The sequence below is a fragment of the Bombus vosnesenskii genome, unplaced genomic scaffold, assembly GCF_011952255.1.
Source record: "Bombus vosnesenskii isolate JDL3184/JDL3185 unplaced genomic scaffold, Bvos_JDL3184-5_v1.1 scf7180000015711, whole genome shotgun sequence".
In the NCBI taxonomy this organism is placed as follows: Eukaryota; Metazoa; Arthropoda; class Insecta; order Hymenoptera; family Apidae; genus Bombus; species Bombus vosnesenskii.
In genome coordinates, this window is record NW_022884114.1 from 4,236 (window position 1) to 26,788 (window position 22,553).

At 40.4% G+C, this 22,553-nt stretch overlaps 1 pseudogene; it reads left to right on the top strand.

The window, feature by feature from the left end:
* Positions 1–11,667: 11,667 nt before the first annotated feature.
* On the top strand, positions 11,668–22,297 carry LOC117241342 (annotated as a pseudogene).
* Positions 22,298–22,553: the final 256 nt, after the last annotated feature.

Below are 22,553 nucleotides of genomic sequence, written 5' to 3' on the forward strand. Positions count from 1 at the left end.
ATTTATAAATTCGATTATTTAAATATTCTTTACCATTGTCGCATCTTAATATTTTTAACCTCTTGCCCGTTAAATTTTCGGCTTCATTTACGAACTGTACGAAAGAATCAAAGACCTCATCTTTTGATTTTATACAATAGATCCTAGCTATTTTACTATAATCATCGATAAATAAAATGAAATATTTTTCTCCATTGAATCCGGTAGTCTTAAAGGGACCACATACGTCCGTATGAATAATTTCCATTATTTCCCTAGCCTTAGTTCGATTATTTTTGAAAGGTAAGTTATGCATTTTGCTTTCTATACACACCCTACATTTCAAAAGTTCCTTTTCAAATTCATTCGGTATGCCAGTCACTAGCTGCTCTTTACCCAAAATCTCTAAATATTTAAAATTTACGTGTTCTAGCATCCTATGCCATCTTTCCTTTTTACTCATATCACTACGTTCGCCACTGTTTACTAAGTGCTTCTTCCTTTCAATATACTTTTCATTTTATATGTACCATTCTCTTTGACCGCTAAAGCTGTAAGTTTATTGTTCTCATCTATTATTTTTGCAATATTTCCTTTTGAAATAACCATATTATTATTATTCGTTAACTTGCCGAAACTAATCAAGTTTGCGGACATTTCTTTCACATAAAAAATTTTATTCATATTTATTTTATTTCGTTTTTCAAATGCTTCAAAATAGCTTATAACATTTCATACTTTTGTTGCCTTTATCGATCTATTATCGCCCAAATATATGTCGGGTTAACATTAGAATTAGGGTTAGGGGCGTAAAGCGACTCTTCGTTTGGATTACACGTCGTCGTTATGCAATAGAGAAGACATTGGCTAGTGCAAATACGATTACCATAGAACTGGACAAGTAACCGTGGTGATTAGATACTCGAGAGACTAATGACAATGATCCTAGGTTCAATAACGAATCCGCGGACAACGGGACGGTAGTCGTACGCACTCGCAAAAATCTAAGTCGGATTCTGTGTTAGTATTCGCTGACCGTAAGGAGTTAATCCTTTTTTTTGTCGATGAGACCGCAAGAGAGAATGACTTTCCGTCCCGGTGATACCCCAGAGGAAAACTATGACGGGGTGTGTCTAAGGACACGAGATCATCGGATTCGTCGGGGACATCCTACGTTCGGAAAGTAAGGGAAATTGACGTTGCTGCTAATTGGCCAATCTCCATATCGGTAGTTAGAAAAGGATGCTAGCTGCCCTTGAGGGAGGGTTGCTAGTGGGAGACGTCGTTCGTGGAAAAATAGGTCTCTCCTGTCTTCCCGTAACTGGGACAAAGACTGTGTATCTGTTGAAGGATTTTAGGTAACTAGATATTAGTGTTTATGACGGTCCTCGGGCTAGCCGATCACGTACTGTGGAGACGCGTCGACATCTGGTAAACATCCTGCCCGGAGAATAGGATCTGCGTGTGGCAAGCTACGGGACAGAAACCGTTGGAATGTTTACTGCCACGTGCCGCTACAAATCTTTCTTTTAAGGAGAGCTATAGGATTACTCAATGCCTTTGTTAGGTGGAGAGTTCGTCCCGTTGACCGCGGCTACGTTCGGCGACTAATTGTCGCCTTGAGCCCAAGCTCATTGTCACAAGTCTCAAACAAATACAATTGGTTAGAATGATGGCAAATCGTTTAGTTACAACTGTAGATTTTAATTACAATGTTTTTATGGATTTTCCCGAGGTTTCAGAGAGAAGGCACCGGTGTCCTCTTATCTCCGACATATATATTTACCGGTTCTTTAAGGTCGATAGATTTATCAAAATAATTTACGTCGTTAATAATGTGATCGGTACAACCGCTATCTAATAGGCATGTTATTTCGTTACCACTTATCTCGTTCATCTCGCTGCTGTGTGCTGCGTGCGCTGTTGCCATCCATATGCCTGCTCCTGAGTTGCCATATTCGCTCGTGCCGGCTGCTGATTGACGATGGAAGTTTCCACGCCCCCTGTTCGTATTGCCTTTGTTTCCTCTTCCTCTGCTGCGACCACGTGTTGACCCACGCCGATAACTGTTACTGCTTCCCGCTTGGACGCCATTTTGACACTCTCATGCAAAATATCCCACTCTTCCACATTTGAAGCATCCTTCCTTTTTTGCAGCAAAGGCATTAGTTTTCATTTCTCCTCGATTAGACTTATCTTTCTTTTCCGCTATTTCTATTTTATTCTTCACGCACGCTACCGTTTGTTTCTCTTCTTTCACTGCATCTATTATATCCGCTATGTAGCTATACTCTTCGGGTAACGTATTGTTTTCGCACGTTCGCGGGGAGACGCGATCTCGAAGAAGCGCGCCAACGGGAGTCGTAAATTCCCGTTACGATTTGCTAATCGACGCCGCGAATCGCTCGATCCCTTATTTCGTTTAGGATAATAAGGGTAGTTAAATGAAGGATAACGCTGTTGCTAACAGGTTATTATATATTTTCACAAACCAACAACTTCGGTGTAACACAAAATGAATATTTGTTATGAGATGACTACGAATGAGTGCGACCTGAGTCTCTAGACGGATTATCGCGTATACTGATGGATTTGTCGACTCACTGTATTCGAATTGCTGACCGCTTGACCAGATGCTTGATTGAGACTGACTGATCTTCGGGTGTAAACCCGGTCGAAGGATGTTGACTGTTCGAAGGATGTAAAGTCAGTGATGTTCGGAGACGATGCTGTGGCGGAGGAAAGCTAAGGATGGGTGTGTCTAGCGCACGGGACCATCGGATTTGTTGGTGACTATTTTGACTAAGAGAGTGAGGGAAATAGTCTTCGTTGTTAATTGGTTAAACGAAGGGTCTTAACCGCCCTCGAGAGAAAGTGGTTCGTGGGAGGAAAGTTGCATCATACGTGAGAAAAACCAACTTTCCCTTGTCAAGCCGTAGTAGACAAAGGTCTTTAGAAATGCTTTGGAAACAGACGTTTGTTCAGTTTGAAGGACCTCGACTAGGAAATTCCTAAGATTTATGGAAGATACTTGAGACTATTGAGGGTACGCAGTGAGTATCCGAAGACATCTGGTTGCCATCTTACCCGCGGTGTGTGGCCTGGGCTAGGTAGAGTTACGCGACGTAACACGTATTTATCATGTAATTCAGCTTTTCCCTCTCACTCACTTTTGCGCCTGCACCTTTTAATTCATTTATTAATTTTTCAAGATCGCTAAAAAACGATGCTGAATCACTGTATTTATCAAGACTTATCTTCTCCAATCTCCTTCTGCACACGATCTAGTGCCGTCGATTCTTTCAAGTACACTTCGTCGAACTTTTTCATTATTTCATACGCTGTTTTTTCTTCCCTAATATATTCTAATTGTCTATTTGAGAAGGCACTGTAAATTATATTTATCGCCTTCAGATCCTTTTTGTCCCAGTCTGGATTGTCTGTTTCAGTCTTCACTCTAGTTATAACAATATCACATTCTTTATATCTCAGAAACATTGTTATTCTTTTCTTCCACATACCGTAACCCTCACCATCGAATATCGATAGCATAATTTCCGATCTCTCCATTTTAATTGATTTCCTATTCTTTACTCAAGCGTTCCTACGTGCTTGAAGTATTTTTTCTTTTATTTTATATTCTTTGAACGTTTCTTCCCTTACTAAACTCGCAAGACTAAAAACCACGCACTAAATAGCTTGCAAAACTAGTAACCACGCTCTGCTACCATGTTAAGGTATAGAGAGGATTCGAAAATACAAATAGTTTATTTTATTTCGCACACAACAGCTATACATATATATATTACACTCTGAAGACTTCGATAACCTTCTTGCACGCACGCTTGTTGTCAACCACCTCCTCTAGATTCTCCTAACAGCCTCCAATCGTCTTTTGTCTCTACTGAGACCTGGACGCCCTCTGACGCTTACACACACATTCACGTGTACAGTGTAAATGTATCATCTACCTAACAAGATCATCAACGTAAAATCCTACCGTCCTCCCGAACATCATAAAACCGAAATAAATAAACAGATGACTGAAATGTTAAACAAAGAGATTATAGAACCCTCCGACTCTCCCTATAACTCTCCTGTCTGGGTCGTTCCAAAGAAAATCGACGCATCAGGGAAACAAAAGTGGCGAGTAGTGATTGACTTTAGGAAGTTAAACGAACTAACAGACCAAGACGCGTATCCACTACCTGACATTGACGATATACTATCACAGCTAGGAAATAAGAAATATTTCTCCTCTTTAGACTTATCCTCAGGGTTCCATCAAATACCCATGGACGAGAATTCAAAGAAATACACTACATTTAGCACACCACAAGAACACTTCCACTATAATAGAATGCCATTCGGGCTCAAGAACGCACCTGCTACCTTTCAAAGAATGATGGATACCACGTTAAGAGGTTTGATTAACAATCATTGTTTCGTTTATCTCGATGATATCATTATATTCGGGCAATCGATAGAAGAACATACTAAAAACTTAGTCATTATATTCCAAAGACTCGGGAAAGTAGGTCTAAGAATACAACCAGATAAATGTGAATTCTTAAAGCCCGAATTAGAATATCTAGGACATGTAGTGACAGCAGATGGAGTAAAACCTAACCCTAAAAAGATAGAAGCAGTAAAGAATTTCAAACTACCAAAAAATCCTACAGATGTAAAATCATTCCTTGGGCTAGCTGGATACTATAGAAAATTTATTAGAAACTTCTCTAAAATTGCCAAACCTCAATCCACTTTTAAAGAAGGACATTTAGTATTAATTCATAACGATCATAAAGAACACAAGATAGATACTAAATGGCCAGGGCCATACACCATTGAAAAAGTGAAAAGCCCCTTATTATGAAATAATAGTAAATCACTCGATTAGGAAAATACATGGTAACCGTATTAAACCTTACTTTCCAGGACGATCTTCACCTTCTTCATAGTTAGCTAAGCTAAACGTTATACCCCTTAATGGTAGTTCTATATATCAAGAAAAATTAGCTCATGCATACTTATATAGCGAATCCGTAAACGTAATTATAGGTTTAGACATTAAGGATATATATGCAAAACTCAGCGAAATTAAAAGATTTAGACTAATGTTAACAGAACATTTTAAAAGTGAATGCCCGTATTCCAATGAAATGATTACACGCGCTCGCAAAAGAAATTTAGACAATGTAATCATGCATATTAAATTTATGACACACACTTGTTACCGAAGAGGGTCATTGAATTTTGTTGGATCCATTTCTAGAAGTCTATTTGTAACTCTGGATAACGATAATTTAGAATTAATGAATAAAAATATAGATAAATTTTTTGATGAAAACAATAACTTAAAAACCAATATAACTTACAAAACAAATTTCAAAACTATAGCTTTACCCTTAACTGACAGTCTAGAAGAAATCCTAACAAAAATTGAAAACGCTCCAAAAATCATTAATAATGTATAATCGTATAGAATGCACCTCAATCAAATTTCCAACGAAGTAAACTCTCTTAATTATGAACATAGAATTAGAAGTCTTAAGAAATAGGAACTAAGTGTCTTATAAATTATTAGTTATATTGATCTAGCATTACTAGGAACATATGTATATTTAACAAAATAGGATTATTCGATATTATAAGCAAATGCCTACCTTCCAAATTATGTATTCGCGTATTATGTTGTAAAACCAAAGAAAAAAAAAGACACAGGTATAAGCAATATCTCTAGACCAATAGAGCGCACCTTTAAACACATATTCCACACCTGAAATACAACCATTACGAGAATTACCTGAAGACACCAATTCAGTCATCCTCGAAGCAAGGCATGTAAGATTCCAAAAGGGCATACAAAAGGAGGCACTACACCGAAAATAAGAGTCTGGAGGACCAGCCGCACTCTAACACTGGGGGAATGTAACGTCAACAAATATCTTCAACCGACTCAGGAAACCTGAACCGCCTTGCACACGACACCGACTCCCAAAATAAAGGATTATGAATTCGGCACGTAGGCATAAGATAAACGAACATCTAGAAGGGCTGGTTCTTGATCGAGGCTTCAGTCTTTCGGTAACAGTTTAATCGCACACTTGTAATCCTATTATAGAATAGAGGTATCTCGAACTCTGGTTCAAGAACCCAACATTTTTTTATTATTATTTTCCCATTACTTTTACGTGACAAGCAAAGCGTAACGATAAACAAACTCCGGGCAAAACAATGTTGCCGCTACGTGCAATCGTCAACCGAGGTTGAATTTAAAGTTTTCGATACTCCCCCGAGTATAAATAAAAGAACACGATCGTTAAGACAGTTAGTATCGAACATTCTTATAGTGAATTAATATCGAACGAACGTAAGCATTACCTTGTATACACATATCGAGCAACACTAAGCGAACGACGACTAATTCTGTACTGCAAATAATTTTAAATACATTTGACTACACTAAGTATCAACTCGTCTGGTCATTAATCAACAACGCGTTTAATCGTCCTCCACATACATGTTGTATAAGCTACTATGTGTATATTTATTTATGTTTCCCATAGTACAGACGTATTCCTTATTTTATTGTAGCTGTGTAATTTCAGTAGTCTTGCATAAAGGAAATCTGTTTTGTTGCAGTTGTATCAGCTATTAATTGTAATACTTGAAGCGTTTGTATCTAATCGTCATGCATCTGTGGTGGCACTCGACCATGGAACTTTCCAACGGCTTCGCGACACAAAGCGCTATACCTTCAAAGCGTAAGGCCGACACGCCTAATGTACCATTGATATCCCTACAGTTCTTTCGCCGAATATTCGGAAGAATGCATACGCGGCAACCGTTGCGGACATCTAATGAACGCGTGCGTAGTGGAGATATCGAGGGGCAACAAAGAAAAGAATCCATTTGGTTTCGAATCAAAGATTCATTCTGCCCCGAGCTGCGGAGTGCGAAAGGTTAAGCGTCATAGCGAAGCAAACACAATTAGAGATACGTGATTATTGACTCTTGATAGTTAATCGTTAATCGTTAATCCTTAATTGTTGTTCATTGTTAATCGTTAATTGTTTTTGATCGTTCATCGTTAATCGTTAATCGTTGTTGACAGTTAATCGTTAGTCGTTAATTGTTGATCATAAATTGTTGACTGTTGATTGTTAATAATTTAATTAACTTTTTTGTTGAACATCAAGAGTATTTCTTGTGGGCACCTTCACCCACTATCTACCTCACATCGTTATTCTACATACGGAAGGCAAGATTGATATCAAGTTCGAAGGATAGACCGCAGAAGTCTGGTCTCTGCTATTACCACGAGACCTTTCGAGACCGCGCAAGGAAGTGCCGGGCCCCTTGCAACTGGACCCAGTGAAACGAGACCAGCCGTCCGTAAACGCGGCATGTGGCGATGGCTTTAGTATCCCGTCGCATTTTCGTGACGGACAGGGCACCAAGGATCTCTTTCCTTGTGAACACCGGTGTCAATATAAACGTATACCCGTGCAACAAACTACGCGGATCCGCGAACAAAGATACGTACGAGCTGTTCGCGGCGAATCGAGTGGTCGAAGCAAACCGAAAACGCCTTTCGCGAGTCAAAACGCATCGTCTCTGACGCCACAATGTTAGTGTCACGACCGGCATACTTCAAATCCGATGGACTGACGATGGAGATAAAGATGTGGCGGCACTCGGCGACAATCGGCGGCAATATCGCTGAAGTGTCTAATGAACCATCAACATCCCAACGGTCCTTCCGCCGAAGGTTCTAGAAGAAAGAGCACGTGGCAACGGTCGCGGACGCCTAGCAAATGCAAATGCATGGTGGGGATGTTGAGGGATGACAAAAGAAAGTAATCGGATTCGATCGAAAGTCAAATCATAAGAGCTTCAGTCTTGGAAAGTCACGCCTAGAGTTTGGAAGTGGATTGTAAAGTGAATTGTTGTTAGAAAAAAAAATAAAGTTTCTTTTTTTTATTTACACCTCAAATTTCTTTTTTGATTTTGTTATTTTACGTGACATTAGCGCATCCGGTATCGGCAACAGCGCGTGAACGACAAATGGCAGCCGCTAGGATTCGTTACAAAATCTTTGTCTCACGTGCGATTAATTCTGTATTTAGAATAATTTTAAATATATTCGACAATATCAAGTATCAACTCGTCACGTCATTATTTAAATCATCCACCACAAATCCAAAAGCAGAATAAGGAAAACAGAGAAACGAACAAATAGAAAATTAAGTTGCTAACATGTTTTTCTATAATAATATTTTAACATCAATATTGTAATACGCAATGTGTTACGCCGCCTAAAACATCTGCACGCCAGCCGGCGCGACCGGACAACAACCGACCTGCGTAACGTCACTTCGACCCTCACATAAGGACCCACCATAACTTTCACTTCCCTGTATTGTTTCGCCATGTGTCTTCAATCCGTTTGTCTTGAAGAATTTCTAAAGCTTAAAAATATTCTCGAAACACAGTCGGTTTTTAGAGAGGTCCTTGGGTTTATTAGTCGCACTTAAAACACGGAGAAAGCGGGTATGTACCCCTTAGGAAAATCCGAATAGCCCTGTAATAAAACAAGTTAGGTTTTTCTCACGCACACAGTCATCTATTCACCACGATGGTAGGAGACTCCCTACTCATCCCTTCGAGCCGTAGTGCAGGTCATGACCAATCGACACCGCGGTTCGTTGCCCTCACTTTTCCTAACGAAAGTGGGAACAACGAATCCGCGTTCTTTAGGCACAGGGGCACACCCACACCGAACTTTTCTTCCGTATTAGAAAAAGAGCGACAGACAGTCTAAAACCTAACGCCTAACGCGGCAGTCTACACAAAGCGCGAGAGTCGCATACTTCACGCAAACCTTTTGTCGGTTCTCGGTGTTGTCGAACACACATCTTCTCTCCTAAATATATTATAGTGCTAAGTCCATTAATACATTAATTTCCATTATAAGAGCCCTGCTCTAGCGTACATATCTATCGCATCTTCGTGCGACAAGTTGTTAACTATTTATTTCTCTACGTCAGTGTAATCTAAGTGTTGGAAATATATAATTTATAATTCTGTGAATCACAGTGTTATACAAACTCAATCACCCCTATTATCTCAACGGAAATCAGGGGATCGATCAATTCGTGGTGTCGATTGTTATAATCGTAACGGGGATTTACGACCCCCGTTGACGTCTCTCCTCGCGATTACGTCTCCCCGCAATTGGTCGAAATTTACACAATGTGAAAATGAAAAAATTGGAAGCAACCGAACTACGGATGAAACTAAATCACTTCGCTGCTTGTAAAGATAACTTTTAGTGTTATAAACATAAGTCAAGTAGCAAAGAGCATAAATTGAATTTACCCAAACTCTTCTTGAAATCTGACAAAATGATTCTTTATTTTGTCAAAAAAATCTTTACGTATTTTCCATTCCCATTCGTCGCTTTTTTCAGTGGCGTGTTTATCGCTACGTCGAAACTCCGTCGGGTAGCAGTTAATTTCATTTAAAGTAGAAAACTATTCAGAAACGTGTATACGTTACACAGCAACAAACCAGTCGCCCTGTTATTACCTCGTTCTCAACAGTTCAAATTTCAGGGACAACCGACTACTTAGTATCGACCCAGTACGTCATATTTACTCGCCAAAAGAATTGTAAACGAAAATTGTAACCAGACGTGCCGTTAGTAACTACCATTTTTCATTTGGCGGAAATTTAAACAAACCCCGAAACACCGTGGCGTTTTGCAACTGTCTTTAATCCTTTAAGATAAAAAAGATTGACGCAAAATTTTGACGGGATGAAATTTCACGATATATTCAGGTGAAACGATGCGAAATTAGAGCGAAGCTTATAATGGGAATATAGTTTGCTTGTCTGTTGTCATAAAATGAGATATGCAGAATATATTAAAAAATAGAGTATATGTAATACGAAACTTTATATTATTCATGTTATTATGGACAAAATATCACAATATGTTCATATATTTAAATCTCCTCCGAAAAAGATTATTGTATGTAGAACACAGTTTAACTGTATTTTGAATTCTTGTTTATCAGATCACAATTGATAAGTTGATATTAGGATGATTATCCTCATTTGAAACAATTTTGTGACTGTTACTTGTCAATATACTTTATATCTTATGTACATTTTAAATATAGTACGCAAACTCGAAGTTGCAAGGAACATTAATAAAAACTCAATATTTCAATAACGCCTTTCATGATTATAATTAAATATTTTTTCAAAATGTCGTATCAGTGTTACATCTAGCACCCCCTCCCCCACACACAAAAGTTTACCAATTTATAATATATGTACTAGTAGATTGACAAGTTACGATTTACAGGTTATATAGAATTCTATTTTATGATTTTATAATTTTTCGTTAAATAGAATAATCAAATAACTTGCAATTAGTAAAATTTCATTTGTTTTATCGTCAAACTTGTGCAAGGGAACATATTAATGCTGGTAACTTTAGTGACTTGCAAAATTTCAATAATGCAAGACAGGCCAGATATTCAATTGCAATTGGTTGCTATCCATATTTTCATCGGTCTTACAATAACCTTATGTTATCAATTATGAATTAAAAAGTTAATGAAATCACAACTCACCCAAGGCCAATGGGTATGACTTCTTTTCGAAGATCGATTGAAATCTCGAGTTTGTTGTTTGAGACATTCAGTTACCACAAGACAAAAACACCACTCCATTACAGCCGACGTAAACAAAACATGACAGATTCTTCCAATTCTCGGACAACAAACATAGGCATACATACTGTTTTAAAGTCACAGTCTGTCGTTGAACTTTCGCCAAGTAACTTGATACGTACATATACACGTCCCTCGAAATCAGTTTTCGACGAAAATACATACGTGACATGTTATGTTGCAACCGAACGTGAATTTCTCGCGGGAAATAGCCTGATATCGTTTATTTATGCGTCTCTCAAATACGAATTTTACTATACACTTCGTTTAAGACACGCCATTTTGCAAAACGATTATCGAAAGATTACTGCTTACATCGAGATCGAGAATAGATTCGCAGGAAGCTGGATGCCGCGATTTCTTCCCGCGCTTTACTTTCTTCCGAAGTTGTGATTGGTTGATTTCCTGCTGCCATATTCGGTTTCGCCGAGAATCGTGAACACGTACGCTGGAAGCAATGCGGGGTAACTATTTAATTTATTTCATAATATTATTTAACATATATCGTGAAAAGTTCTGAATATTCGGATTCTTCTGTTATCGTTTCATCGTATGTTAGCATTATCAGCTCTCGATATCGAATTGACAAACAGAATTTTTCTCATACAAAGTAAGTCACATTAAGTATATGTATATGTATAGTCGAAGCAATGCAATTAAAAATTTTTCCATTTTAATTGGTATTATTTATCACAGACATTTTACCGAGCATTCATTTTATAAATCTTATACATATATATATATATATATATATATATATATATATAACCAATTTATAATATATATATGAATACACACGCGCGCGCACACACACACACACACAAATATACACACACACACACATATATATACACAAACAATAGAAATACTTTCGTGTGCTATTATACGTAGTTCGATAGTTTACATTTCACGGGCCCCGTGTTGCACCTGCGTCGGTTTCGTTCCTGTTTCCAACGTATAAGTGTAGCGTCAGTGATTCGCGTGACGCGACGCAACCTTCAACGTTTGTTTTTCTCCGTTTATGCGTTGTGTGTTCGTTTGAATGAAAACGTCGCGAGTGTTGTAACAAAAACCACGGAAAACAGAAGAAGAATACGGGAGCAAAAGGAATTCCAGGCTACAGCAGAATGCCCATTGCCCAACAGGGTTTCGTTCCATGGTATTTCAACGAGGTAAGCTACCTCTTTTAGTACGCTTCAAGGCGCCTCTTTCCAACCAATTAATTTGCGTCCAACACCATTTTAACTTCGTATACTCAGAGAAAATATCGTTCTTTTGTATTTTCTAACTCTGATCTATGTATAAATTTACTGCGACGGGTCATTTCTACGGATTAACGTATCTTATAAAAACGTTGCGTGAAATGTTAATAATATATAAGTCTTGAAACATTTGTACTAATTTCATAGAGGAACGTAGTTGGTACCTTCCGGGTGGCATATTGTATGCTTGTTACATGAACTTTCCAAATATCTTACAGTTAAATGGTTGGATTGTTTACTAGAATAAGCAACACAACATTGTTTTTGATTTATTGTGAATGAATTTATAGAATCATATTATTTTACACATATACACTATCGCGCAAAAGTATCCCAACATTTGATTACTTTTGATATTATGTTATTTAATTGCACAATCAAATTGATAGTATGTACCGATATATAATGATTACGATCTGTATTATTATCTTATTCCTATGATGTGGTTTTAACATAGGTCGTAACAAAACGGTCAAAAAATTCTTTATTCTCAGACTCTGTAGCCTGTAAGAAACGAATTAATTAATTAAGAATCTCGTTGTAACCTACAGGTTCGGAAAAGGCTGATAGGCTTTGGTCTACGTGGTGATTGGGAATTTTCATTCGTTTCGAGTTCGCTTAGCTGATAAATAGTGAATGTGCATTTCTTCCAAAATAAAGAAGAAAGCGAAGTCGATAGAAACGTGGGTCAAATTTGAAATCATTTCTCGATTATGTGGAGGTTGATTAAACGCGTTGGTGTATATAGTGATGAGACGAGTTGATATTTGGTGTAGTCAAATGTATTTAAAACTATCGGCAGTACTCTTCTAACGATCTCCCTCTAACGAATTTAAATTCGACTTCGGTTGACGGTTGCGCGTAGCGGCGATATTGTTCTGCCCGGAGTTTGTTTATTATCAAGTTTCGTACCTCGAGACGGTATCAATGCCCCGAGGCAAAACAACAACATGAGTTACTCTCGATTCGCATCGTCCTATGACTCATATGCCGCTACAATATGCAATCGAATAAAGTGATAAATAGCTTGCAGATGTTTACGCGTCTCTGAAAATGTTAAAAGATATAACATGTTTAACGCGAAGTATTCGTGATAATATTCGCTGCAATTTGAAATATCTGCGTGCAGTCTCGTAGGTTTTGAATAAAAATTTATCTTTTATCGAAAGATACATACATGTTTTGGCCTATATATAGCTTTGTACTCTTGTAACCTAAAAGAGAAGTCGAAAAAAAGTGATGTTAACTCTTGCAGTAAAAAATTCATTTATGTCAATACTACATTTAGAAATGCACCAAGAGAAGCAAGACAAATTATTGACGAAACACAGGATAGTCATTTCCGATCCAAAAGAAAAACGCAACTAAAATAATATGTAGATAGCTATTAAGGCAATAAATAATAAAGTCATTGAAATGATCCATCATTTCAAACTAATATCGCTTCTCTTTACTTCAGAACTGCTATAAACATTTTAAATATCATTTATGTCTTGGTTCCCTTGCGAAGTTCTCGAAGAATTCGTCAAATGATGTCATGAACAATATAAATAATCGTAAAAAATCTATATTTGTGTTTAAAAAATAGGCGAATAAAGAGAAATAGGATAATCGAGACCGGTGAAAAAGGATCAACCAACATCCCGCATCTGATACAAGCGGAAGAGAAATCAATTTCTATCATGTCGCACGGCGAACAAGAACGCAAATACGGAATCTTTTGTATAATACTACTCCAAACTCTGTTGAGTCGCAGTAATAATAATAATCGGGTGTTGACTTCTGCTCGTTTTTACTTGAAGTTTGCTCGTTACCTCTTTGAAATTTGGTGGATCGTTTTCTGTCGAAACCCGTTCCATCTGACGTTAAAATCAATAAAAACAATATTACGATAAAGACTTTTATCTCCATTGTTGTCAACTTCCGTCAAGTCTTCGTTTTCTGCTCGCTGAATATAATACGGATTCCCAAAAACTTTCTTCGTATGAAATTTTACTAATGTACATTTATCAAACATTGCACATTTTAAAATAGGTTATCATTATAAGATTAAAAAAAAATAGCTAAAAATATCTTGAAACAAAAGAAACCAATTTTGAAGTTTGTTAGCCCAGAAATGTCATGGTAGGAAGGTATACTTCGATATTACTTTTACTATCGATAGGCGTCGCCGTCGTTGCTGTTATCATATACGAGACACAACAAATCACGAAATTGACAAATCACCGGTGATCTCCTCGAGTCGCAGTTCGAACGTTTCACAAATAAGTTAAAGAATTAAACTTTAGATATAGTGGTAAAATTTATTGTATGAATCCAACAGAGTGACGGTTCAGGGTGTTATAACAAAGAGGTATAGAACGTTGATTTGGGAGACTTCTTGTACTGAGGTTTTAGTCCCCTGAAGCGGTTATCGTCGGGTGTATATCAGAGGCGCCTATCCGTTGCTATCTGGTTATTGTTTCGATAGCTGTGGCATGTAGGATGTTTTGTCTACTCTATTAGTGCTTCTAATGCACTAATTCGTGTGATACTGTCGACGATTCGCCTGTGCATGATTATACATTGAGTAAACGGATAGCCTGAGTTGGAGTGTTGATGATTAGGATAATCGAAATAATTCATAGCCATGGTAATATTTTAACTAATTTATTTTGTTGTCTTTTATAGGCCACTGCAATGAGAAAAGAATTCCTGAAGCCAAAGAAAATGATACACCCAAATAGCAGAAAGTCTATCGCTATTACGAAAAAAGCCAAAAAGTAAATACAATTACTATTAAATTATGTGATTTTGTTATGTACACTTCATTTATTTTATATGATTATATAATACTTTTGTGTAATAAAGAAGGTGTTTCGATCATTCGCGGAGAGACGCGATCGCGAGATATCACGTCAACGAGAGTTGTAAGTTCTCGTTACGATTGAACAATCGACGCCACGAACTGATCGATTCCCTTATTTCGATTATGATAATAAGGGTAGTTCAATGAAATCTCACAGAATCAACACAACTAAATTAATGTTTATTGCACAACTTATTAACTATAAAATATAAATGAACAACAAAGGAAATGTTACTATGGAATGCGCGATACAAAAGATGTGTAGACTGTTTGGCTTCTCGAAACGTTCTGATTCTTTCTGGAAGGCGACCCCCACTACCTTCGGATCACGCCACCGTCTTTTACGCCAGATCAAATGACGGCCACGAATCGACGTTTCTGGAGGTCGCTCTGCTTAATGAACCATGCGCTTGCCACTACAATGTTTATTTTGCCGGGCAGCCGCGACGATCCGTCTGTGACATTATAGTGCCGCGACCGACAGTGAAGAATATGATCTATGGCAAGCCGCATGGCGTAACATCCTCCCCCCGTTGAGAGGGTACCGATCAAATTAGCGAGATGTGGTTGAAGTTCCCATCTTAGTTCGTCTCGGTGGCTAGTTGTTCGGGTTTCTCGAGATCGGGTTGAATTGGCAGTGGGACAAGCCTTTTGACGGCCCGATCCAAAACGCTCTTTGCCGTCTGAACTGTAGCTGTCCGGATGACACCATCGGCGCCTGGATGAACCTTGATAACTCGGCCCAGAGGCCAATGCATGGAGGGAACGTTGTCCTCTCTGAGGATGACGATTGTGCCTTTTTGGATGCCGTGTCCACCCTTGCTCCACTTATTGCGGTTGGTTAACTCGTTCAAATACTCCTTATGCCAGCGGTTCCAAAAATGCTGTTTAAGCTGTTGGATATGCTGCCATCTGGAGAGTCGGTTCGATGGAATGTCTCTGAAATCTCGATCACGTAAGCACATTAGTGAATCGCCAATGAGAAAATGTCCGGGAGTGAGGACTAGGAGATCATTTGGATCGGTGGAGATAGGAGTTAGCGGGCGGGAATTGAGGACTGCTTCTATTTCTATGATAAGAGTATTCAATTGTTCAGAGGTGAGCAACTCGTTGCCGGCTACACGCCTGAGGTGGCGTTTAAATGACTTCACCGCTGCTTCCCATAGCCCACCGAAATGCGGCGAATGAGGGGGAATGAAGCGCCATTCGATTTGTTTGTCGGCTAAAAATGCGGTTACTTTTTCCTTGTGATCGTCCGATTGTAATAAATCGTGAAGCTCTCGTAATTCGTTGCTTGCTCCTCTGAAGTTGGTGCCGTTATCAGAATGGATGGTGGAGCAATAGCCTCGTCGAGCGAGAAATCTGCGAAGAGCGGCGATGAAGGCTTCGCTAGTGAGATCGTCAACGAGCTCGATGTGTACCGCTTTAATTGCTAGGCATACGAAAATGGCTACGTATACTTTTATCTGACGACGGTTACGATCTCGTTTTTCCTTGATGTGGAACGGCCCGCAGTAATCGACGCCGACGTTTGTAAATGGGCGAGATTCCGTTACTCGCGCCTCCGGCAGATTACCCATCACGTATTCTACCGGCGGTGGTTGAGCGCGGCAGCAGCGGACACAGCCTTTGATCGCCCGCCATACTTGACTTCGACCGTCAACGGGCCAGTATCTTTGTCTTACTGCGTATAACGTAGCCTGCGTTCCGGAATGCATGTGGATCTTGTGCTCGTGGTCTATGATGCGTGTTGTAACGGATGACTTAGGTAATACTATGGGATGTTTCTGGGCGAAGGTCATCGACGAATGACTGAGTCGACCCCCGACTCGCAATATTCCTTCCTTGTCTATGAACGGATTGAGTCGCGTGGGCTTACCCTTTATCGCCGCGTTCCGATCTTTTTGGAGTGTGCGAATTTCCTCGGAGAAATGGATGTTTTGCAACAATTTTATCAGTTTATTGTGCGTTATGCGTAATTCAGTAACGGTTAGGGGTGCCGCTCGGTTCCTTTTCTGTCTCCAACGGAGGCAACGAGCTATGATTCGTATCAACTTGGGCCAGGATGAATACCTTTGCAACAAACAGTAATCGGGGGGGTTTGTGGACAGACAAATCGCCCCCTTCTGCTCCGGTACTTCGATTTGCGGTGTTAGCGTCCATGTCGGCCAATAGCCTTCCGACTGGTAGAGCCATGCAGGACCGTGCTGCCAGATGGTTGGGCGCAGAAACTCTTCGGGTGTTTGGCTGCGTGATATTAAGTCCGCGGGATTGTCGTCGGTAGGAACGTGGCGCCAATCACGGATGCTGGTTTTTGTTTGAATTTCGGAGACTCTGTTAGCGACGAATGTTTTAAGGGTGTGAGGTGATGTATTGAGCCAATGGAGGACGATAGTGGAATCGGTCCAATAGATAGTTCGAGTAATTTTGTGGGATAGGGCTTGTTGTATTGTCGACATCAGGGACGTAAGAAGGAGTGCTCCGCTCAGCTCAAGCCGAGGAATGGTCTGGCACTTGAGTGGGGCGACTTTCGATTTTGCGGTTAAAAGTTGGGTCCAAACACGGCCGTTGGTGTTAAGGGTTCGAAGATAAATACAGGCTCCGTAAGCCTTTTCGCTGGCATCGCAGAAACCATGCAGTTCAATTTCCATTGCGGACTCGATTATTGCCTTGCGTGGGAACCTGACGTTGTTTAATAAGGGTAATTGGGCATAGTACCTTTCCCACTCTGTATGTAACTCGATCGGAAGTGATTCATCCCAATCGATTTTCGACGACCATATTCGTTGAAGTAGCATCTTGGCCCGAACAATCACCGGTGCGAGCAGACCGAGCGGATCGTAAATTTTTGCAATCTCCGAGCTGATGATTCGTTTCGTGACTCGAGACGGCGTGGGTTTGACTTCGACCGAGTAAAGAATAGAGTCGTCGGATGAATTCCATAACACTCCCAGCGTCTTCAAGGTTTGCGAGTCGCCCAAAAAATGTTGGTGATTTGTTTCTTCTAAGGAGAGTCCGTGTAATAAGTCATTATCGTTTGACGCCCATTTTCGTATGTTTAAGCCGGCCAGTTGAAGTAAATTGGTGAGTTCTGTTCTGAGCGTGAGGGCTTCGTCCTTCGTTTCAGCTCCGGTGAGAGCGTCGTCGACGTAGAAATCCCGCTGCAGTACCTGTGCTGCACGTGGAAATCGATGTCCTTCGTCCTCTGCCAGTTGCTTGAGGCACCGAATAGCTAGATACGGGGCTGCGGATAAACCGAACGTTACAGTGTTAAGCTCATATGTTTCTGTTTCTCCACTCGCGCTGCGCCATAATATCCTTTGATATTTCCGATCCTCTGGTCGTACGAGGAATTGCCGATACATTTTCTCGATGTCGCCGGTGAGTACGTATTGATGAGCGCGGAATCTAATTAATATATAAAATAAATCTTCCTGTAACTTGGGTCCTGTGTGAAGTGTATCGTTTAAGGAGGTTCCGGTAGTGCTTGGTGCCGATCCGTCGAAAACTACACGGAGTTTGGTGGTTTGACTCGATGCTTTGGTCACGCCATGATGGGGTAAATAGTATCCGTTGTCGTCGGAGTGGTTGTCATTGACCTTCGTCATGTGTCCCAACGCCAGGTATTCCTGTATTACCGTTCGATATTCTGATTCGAAGCGTTTGTCGTGCTGGAATCGGCGATTGAGTGAGGCGAGCCGTTTAATTGCCAGCGTTTTAGAGGATCCGAGTGACTGAAGCTGATCGTTGAAAGGTAGAGCGACGATGTATCGTCCTTCGCTGGTGCGTCGGGTGTGGGCTTGGAAGTGTTCTTCGCATCGTCGATCTGCCTCTGAGATATGTTTAATTGAGGGTCCTTCATCGATTTCCCAAAACCGCGCGAGGTCTGTTTGTAAAGTCGTCGTGGATGTGTGAAATATGTTTGTAGCGGTTTGGGAAGTTGGACTCCCCCCGATTACCCATCCGAATCGCGTCTTTTGCAGACGCAGTCCAGGCTCGTCTGGCTGCGTGAGGTTGACTTGTCCCACACACATCGACGCGAGTGTTGAACCTGAGCTTAATAGTACATCTATCGGAGCTGGTAAATGAAATCGTGGATCGGCCAATTTGAGATTTTTTGGTATCTAAAGTGTCGAACGATCGATGGGTTCGCTGGGAATTAAGGTTGATATGATTGGAATGATAAGGAACGTTAATGTCCGCGTGTATGTACCGTCAGTGGAAGTGATCGTGGCCGTGATGTGTCGCTTAGAGGTCGTTGTCAAGGTATCTAGAGCGCCGATCGGGACCGAACATTTGTTTTGCCTTATCCTTAACGATTTTGCTAATTCCTCGGTAATGAAGTTCATACTGGATCCGGTGTCGAGCAACGCTCGACAACGGATTGGTTGCTGTTTATCATTCAAAATATTAATCTGCGCTGTGATGACTAGATCATTGGCCAGTAATTCGGATGCTATTGGTTTGATATGTTCGGTCATGAACGGAGTCGTCGATCGTCGGCGTCATTGGTTGTGTGTTCGTTTGTCACTGGGCGGTGGACTTGCAGACGCGGCTGTTCGTGGTGTTTCCGATCTGTGGTCTGTTGTGTGCCTTTTGCGACGAGTGGGTGATACGTAGGGTGGTGAAGAAGGTGTTGTGGATCGGCTATTTGATGGGGAAGATTTCGGGCTGGACGTGCTGGAACGAGACCCTGAATGGCGTTTTGTCCTATGCAGCATTGTATGATGTCGTTCTCCGCATACGCGACATGATCCTGCGAAACAATGCTTCGTTGTGTGCCCTTTCCCGAGGCAGTTGAGGCATAGTGATGCCCTTTTGACCTCCCGAATGCGTTCGCGAAGGGATTTGGTTTTGAAGGTGTCACATCTCCAAATGGGGTGTGGCCCTTGACAGGTGGGGCATGCTGGAGTAACCTGTGTCGCCGTAAGTGCATGCCCTCGTGATGCGCGTTGACGGACAGGAGTAGTTTGTTCCGGTGATTCTCTTGTTTGTCTGACTGTGGTGATCGGTTTGGAGCTTCGTGCTAATCTCTCTAGGAAGTTTAGTAAATGAATGTACGGAGGCACCTCGTTATTGGGCAGCGTCATTTCCCATTGCTTTTGGATACTTAGTGGTATTTTCGAGAGGATGAGGCTGTTGAGCATAGCACTGGTATCGGGGTAGGATTCTCCTAATTTGTTCAATGCATATATGTGTTGTTTAAATGTGTGGACTAAGCGCCTTAATTCCGTTGGAGATTCCTTGGTTATCCTTGGATAATCAATTATTGCCATGCAGTGACTGAAAGCTGTGTATCGTGGACATTCGAAACTTTCCTTGAGAACGGCAATAGCCTGACTGTAGTTTACATTACTAAGGGGTAACGCGTTTAAACAATCGGCTGCTTCTCCTTGCAGGGCGGACTGCAGGTAATGGAATTTCTGTATGTCAGTGAGACTAGGATTTTTATCGATTATGGAGGAAAAGGTATCATAAAACGTGTTCCATTTTTCTAAGCTTCCGTCAAAGATAGGGAGCCGAAGATCTGGTAACTTAATGGATATCGGATTTAAACTTGCGGATGATGCACAGGTTGGAGGGTTTATGGATGTCGACGGCGAAGCTGTTTGCGCGTTCCTCAGAAGATTTTGTAGCCTTGTGTCTACCGCGACGTACTGATCCCTTATTTCGAAGCCGCGCGCTTGTCCCTCCTCGTCCAATACTTCTAATTCGAGTTGAATCGCTTCGAATTGACTCGCAACTTCGGTCAGTTGTTTCTCGTAATTCTTTAATAAGGAATTTTGCTGACTCTCAGATTGCTCGTACTCGTCCAGTCGATCCGATAAATATGTGAATCGGCCGCTACAATAGCCTCGTCTCCGACGCAGAGAGATGAGTTGGTCTTCGCTCGTCATCGTTGCCGAGGATAGGAGATGGTTGAAATAAGGAACGAGCTTACCTTACTGTCGTGCGGCGCGAGGTCGCGTGTATGTTAAGTTGTGAAATTCGTTGCGTTGATGATTGTCCAGCTGCGACGGAAGGCTGCGTGGTTGCGTTCCCTTGCCAATGGGATGTGCTTCTTCGAAGATGACGCGCCTGACGTCACTGGTTTCGCTGTGGTGGATGCTCCTGCTTCCGCTGCTGGTTTTGATAAAGTCACGTGGCACTGTATGGTCACTGGTAAGTGCACTCTTCACTGGCACGTGATCCGGCTCGAAGGACCAAAATGTTTCGATCATTCGCGGAGAGACGCGATCGCGAGATATCACGTCAACGAGAGTTGTAAGTTCTCGTTACGATTGAACAATCGACGCCACGAACTGATCGATTCCCTTATCTCGATTATGATAATAAGGGTAGTTCAATGAAATCTCACAGAATCAACACAACTAAATTAATGTTTATTGCACAACTTATTAACTATAAAATATAAATGAACAACAAAGGAAATGTTACTATGGAATGCGCGATACAAAGGATGTGTAGACTGTTTGGCTTCTCGAAACGTTCTGATTCTTTCTGGAAAGCGACCCCCACTACCTTCGGATCACGCCACCGTCTTTTACGCCAGATCAAATGACGGCCACGAATCGACGTTTCTGGAGGTCGCTCTGCTTAATGAACCATGCGCTTGCCACTACAATGTTTATTTTGCCGGGCAGCCGCGACGATCCGTCTGTGACATTATAGTGCCGCGACCGACAGTGAAGAATATGATCTATGGCAAGCCGCATGGCGTAACAGAAGGAAATGGACAATGTGTTTTGTTTCAGAATATCAAATAGACAGAAGGCAGAAATGTCCTGCTTGATAAAACAGAATTCAATAGGAGAGAAAATATCGTGGATCAGAAACAATATGATTCCAGGCGTGTGACCCTATACTCCAGAGATAACTGCAAGTTTGTTAGAAACGGAGGTAAAACAAAAATGTATACACACGATGATACAGAGATTGTACATTAAAGATGTGATTAGTTATAGTTCTATATTTGATCCAAAGGTATGTAGCAAGAAATGATGAAGAAATGGAAGAAATTACTATTAAAAGGTCTATAGGTAGCAACAGGAGGAGACAGCATGCTAGGAAGGAACATATAATTAGAGTAGAAAGAACTAGGAGAATATCATACACGTGGAATAGGTAAAGAATTACAGCCAAATTTATTTTCAATATATCCTGATGTACAAACCCTCCTTTATTTTTCAGAAATTTCTGATATTTTAAATGCAACTCAGTGTGAAATGTTATTGAATTGGAATAATGAATTACAGTGTGCGAATAATTTTAAATTTATAAGGTTTGGCGAGACAGATTTAAAGAAAGTATTAGAGCTAAGAAAAAGAATGAAAATAAGCCATATTAGACTATCCAAATCTCTATTAGCTATGCCTGTAAACAAGAAGAATTTATTCAGCAAGCCAATTGATTTAGATGAAAATAGTGTAATGGAAATAGAATAAATTCTGTAGATATGTCTTTTTATCTTTCATCTCTATTTAAAAACAAGAAAACAGAAGAAAAGCGAACAGTTTCGTCCTTTTTTGTTTGCGAAATGCTAGAAACCGCATTTCGTCTTGCTCTTATCTTCCACGAGAAACAGTCACGTCACAAGATACAAGAGTACGATAGAAGAGAAAAGAAAATGTTCGATTGTGAAATATACAACAAAACTGAAACATGCAGATGAATCACGTGCACGTTATGAATATTCTGCATCGTTTCTCCGCCTTT